We start from the raw sequence: 4786 nt of genomic DNA, 5'->3' as shown, positions 1-4786 counted from the left end.
CGGCGTCCCGCACCGTGAGCGGCTCCTCCCTGAGAAGCTGCCCCGAGGACACGGGAAATGTCAGGATCCCGGGCCGGCCCGAGAGTCGGAGTGCAGTGTTAGGCTGCCTCGGAAGCCTCGCGCGCAGAGCGGGTTTGCGAAGAAGGGAATCTTTCTTTCTTCTTGTGTTTCTGCCAACGAAACGGAGGGATACGCACGTATTCCTGAGGCCGGAGGAGCCGGCCGCCTGTGTGCAGTTCTGTGCAGCCGTGTGAGTGGCGGTTAATAAGGTGAACGTTTCATAATACCGATATTGTGGAGAGCTGCTGTTGCCAGACACGCTGATGCCGCGCCTTTGGGCGACGAGCCCGGGCTGCCGGGGGCCTGGGGCAAAGGTCTGCGGTGCCTCTGCTCCTGCTGCGAGCTGCCTAATCCTCCAGGGGTCAGCCTGGGCGAGGCTGGGCGCTGCTGGCACATCTTTCTCATCCTGCCTGTGCCGTGGGATGCCCCCCCAAACCTCACTATTGCCGGAAGAGCACTATGGCTGCGAGCTGTGCTTCTGTGATGCTGCGTGCTGGGAAGACAGCGTGCATCCAGCACTGAGCTGCTGCACTGCAGAGATGGTGCTCTGGGGTACGGTGGTGCCCACGCCTCTGTGGGAGAGCATGGAGCGAGATGGGGTGCTGGGAACATGAGAGGGACACGGATTGAGAAGCAGCTGACAGGTGGCTGGGCAGGAGGACCTTTGCCTCGTACCAATTCCCAGAGACCTGCTGGCAGCCGGCTGAGGTGCTGAGCACCTCTATCAGGGAAGCACCATCAGGGATGCATGTCTCGAGGGCCTGGAATATGGATGAACAAGGGCAGTGTGAGAGGTGAAGGAGCAGCGACCCCAAATCCTAATAGAGATATTGAATTAAATTGTATTTGTGTTGGGTTTGTGGCCTCTCTCAGAGCAATCCTGATCTCTGCTCCAGGCTCGCTGACAAAGGGCTCACGTATCCGCAGCGACAGAGCTCCCAGCGTTCCTCGGGAGATGGAGGGACTGAGTAAATAACGGCGGGGAGGGATTGCTCCATGCCCGCTTCTGCTTCGCCACGAGACTGCAGCAACAGGGACAACACGACCCATTCTTACGCCTCGCTCCCCGCTACAACGCGCCGTGCTGAACTTCGGGGCCGGCAGCCACAGCTCCGTGCACCGCCTGCTACTTGTGGCTGTGCACGCACGCAGGACGTCCGTCTGTCCGGGCAGCCCCACGCGTGCACGCTGATGGAGGATCGCACCGTACGGAGCGCTGCGGGCACCTGCGGGCGGCGGAGCGGAGCTCAGGAATGCGATCGCGGGCAGGCAGACAGCGCCGGAGCCGCCTCTGTTTGTACAACCCCGAGATCCCCCGCAGCCCGCGCAGGGCCTGCCGGTGCCTGCGCAGCCAGCCAGGAATGTCACACGGAAATCTCGGTGCTGCGGGGGAGCCGCGTTCCTCCTCGCCCCGCTGGTTCATCCCGCCGCCCTGCGGCACCCCGAGCCCAGAGCCTCGGCCCACCCGGCTGCCGGCCTCCCTCTGCCTCGCGGGGGGAATCTGGCTGGCTTTGTGTCACTGAAGCGCTGTGATTTCAGAGCCAACCCTGCCTGCTCAGTTTTTCCAAACCCTCACTTGGAAGGAAGGAGCCATATCAGGATAAGAGTCCTCCCCACCCACCCCGTTCCCTGCCACCTTCCCGGCTCCCCGGCCAGCCCAGGCACTGGGTCGCAGTGGGAGGCGCCGGCTGTGCTGATTGCTGCATTTATTACACCGGTGGCCTCGCTAAATGGTTTAACCCTTTGCTCCCTGCAGATGCTGCCGGCGTTGCTTTGCTGGCGGCAGGCTCGGGTCCGTCCCGCTGGCGGCTGCCCCGGCCCTGCAGGCTGCCCTGGGGGCTCCCATTTCTGTGTCCCTGCCGAGGTGACAGGCAGCCCCCCGCCCTGCTGGGCGGCAGAAGCTCCCCCCGAGCTCCAGCGCCGGCAGCCCTGAGCTCCTGCTGCCGTTGTCACCAGAGACCAGGCTGCTGCAGTGGGAGTTAAATTCATCCGCTGTGCCAGAACTCCAGCGGCACCAAGGCTTTGTGCAGAGCACAGCGGGCCAGGATGAATTCTGAGCTGCAGTGATCATCTGAGACTGTGGGAAGATGAGTCTGGCACGGCCATGGGAGTAACAGTGAAGGGAGAAGGCTTGGAGAGTTGTGCCGTGCCATGTATGCATGAGGAGTGCATCTGATGTTGTAAGACATCCCAAGCCTTGGTGCCTTTGTGATCCTGAATTGTGTCAGCAGTTTAAGTCTTTGCAAGAAGGTCATTTGTCAGCAGTGTATTTTCATGTGGGGAACTGCTTAGCCTGATTAAATTCTCCTCTGGTACTCCAGCACAGGTGGCATTTTGGCTTTGTAACTGCAGCATAGAAATCACAGACTCATAGAATGGCTCAGGTTGGAGGGGAGCTCAAAGCCCAGCCAGTGCCACCCCTGGCCATGGGCAGGGCTGCCCCCCACCAGCTCAGGCTGCCCAGGGCCCCATCCCACCTGGCCTGGAGTGCCTGCAGGGATGGGGCACCACAGCTCTCTGGGCAGCAGTGCCAAGAAAATCCCACAGGGTGTGGAGGGAGCTGCAGGACCCATCCAGTCAGACAGAGCAGGTCTCAACCCCAGCAAGAGAACCCTGAGCTGGAGACCGAGGCTGATTGCATCCCTTCACGTGTTGTCTTCGTGCTGCCCTGTTTCTTCTGGCAGCAGTGGCTGAATGGCCTTGGCCTGTCGGATAGGGGTGGTTAATGAGTTAGCATGAACACAACGGCCTGGAATCCTCCTTTGAAAAGAGTATAGACGCCAAGCTGGATGCTCCTGATCCTTTCCAGATCCATCTGGCCGATGGCACACTGTGCCTAGGCAGCTGCAGGAGCACAAGAGGGAGCACAGGCTTCTCACAGCTGCCTGCTGCTGGCTGCAGCACTGCTCAGACTCTAATGAGCACGTAATGAGGGAGCCCATTCTTCCCTGTTGGCCACAAGGCTGGGCACAGACCCGGGGCCTTGCCTGGGTTGGCTTTTTTCCCCTTTCTTTGAGCAACAGCTTGTGGTACCATCAAAACAGAAGTGGGATTGAGGGCTCACCGTGCAGCCTGGGAGAGACGGAGGCATGACAGGGATCTGCGGGATTGTGGGATAGAATCTGTGCCAGTGTCTGAGGGAACTGAGACACGGTGGCCAGGAGTCTGTGTAGAGAAAGATTGGAGGGCAGGACCGAGGGCAGCATCAGGAGAACAGAGGTGTTTTTAGGCTGGACTACCTCTGCAGCTGAAATGTCACCTCTTCCTTCTCCTCTCCTGGGGAGCAGCGGATGAGTCCAAGCCTCCACTGCAGATTTAGTGCTGGAGCTGCCATGATTTCCCTGCTCTCCCTGCCCAGGCTCGTTTCCTTCATCCCAGGTGATGTGTGCTCTTCCATCCCCTGGGCCTCAATGAGGGGTTGGTCTGGGACTGGAATGGGCCACCGGGGAAACCTTTCACAAAGAGCTCCAGCTAACTGTGAATCACATCGTTAATTCCAGTGTAGTTAATTGGACCTAATTAATCATATTCATAAGTGTAATGAGAGCCTTGCCCACAGGGGTCTTGTGGAGGTCTGATCTTAGGGATGGTGTTCTACAGAGGCAATAGGAATGAACACATCCCTGGATTCCAAATGTTCTCATCAGTGAAAGTGAGACAGGACAAGGCTGTGGCCTTGCAGCCCGGTGTCTCCTGTGCTCCACCTTTAGCTCCCTCTTCTCCTGGCTACTGCTTTCCACTCTGTATGGCTCAAGCTCTTTGCCTAAGCGAGTTACTCAACAGCACCACCAGGAACCTGCTCAAGCTCCTTAAGAAAACAGCCACCTCCTTGCATGGACTGATCTGAGCCAAACCGTGACCTCGACAGCGAGCGCTCTTGGTCTTTGGCCCAGGGAACACTAGTTTGGAAAGGAGACTCTGGGCTTCCTAGGTGTGTGTTTTTCTTGTTGTAACTTTCCCTTTGAGCAGGGGTCATCATCTGGGAGAGCCAAGGAGATGATGGCTCCTGCCACTGGGAGAATGAACGTGACAGCAGAAGGAAGGACTGGCGTACTTGTTGGAAATGCCCAGCACAGGTTGTAACCTGGAACAATTCCTTCCCCCCCTGTCTCTGCTGGTGTGGGTGTAATGATAGAGAAGGGAAGGGGAGACTGGGAGTGTTAATTAAAAGCAGAGCTGAGCACAGAGCCCACAGGGCCAGGCCTCCCACTGCCCTTTCCCAGTCTCACTCAGACACTTGCGTGTGCAGAGAGATGTGAGGGGCTGTGATGTCAGAAGCCTGGGAGCAAAGGGGAAGGGAGAGAGGGAGAGGTGGCGAACAGGTGGCTTCCCGGATCCTCTGTCCTCTCTGCATTGGGCTGAGATGGAGCCCTCGGGCTGCTCAGGTCGCACTGTGCCTGCTGCCCAGCCTGCCCACCAGGGCTGGCTGCTGAGAGAAGCCTGGGGCAAGCAAAGGCACATCTATACATCGTTCCTTTTGTCTGCTCCGGCCTCCGATGTTTTCCCCAGGCATTGCTTTGGATGCGCCTGGGGGAAGACGCCTTCGAAGGGGAATTACCGATCCTTTCTGTTTTTCCCTTTAGGAGCAGCGAGCTTTCGTCTGCCTTCCGTTCCTCGGCTGTCACTCGGCTGCGGCAGCCAAAGTTTGCTTTGCCGAGCTGTGCGTCAGGCTCACACCGCTCGCGTTTGCTCACACCTCCACCCGGGTTGAGGACGGGGCGCGGCG

The sequence above is a fragment of the Meleagris gallopavo genome, chromosome 26 (assembly GCF_000146605.3).
Source record: "Meleagris gallopavo isolate NT-WF06-2002-E0010 breed Aviagen turkey brand Nicholas breeding stock chromosome 26, Turkey_5.1, whole genome shotgun sequence".
Lineage (NCBI taxonomy): Eukaryota > Metazoa > Chordata > Aves > Galliformes > Phasianidae > Meleagris > Meleagris gallopavo.
This window is presented reverse-complemented; position numbering follows the sequence as displayed.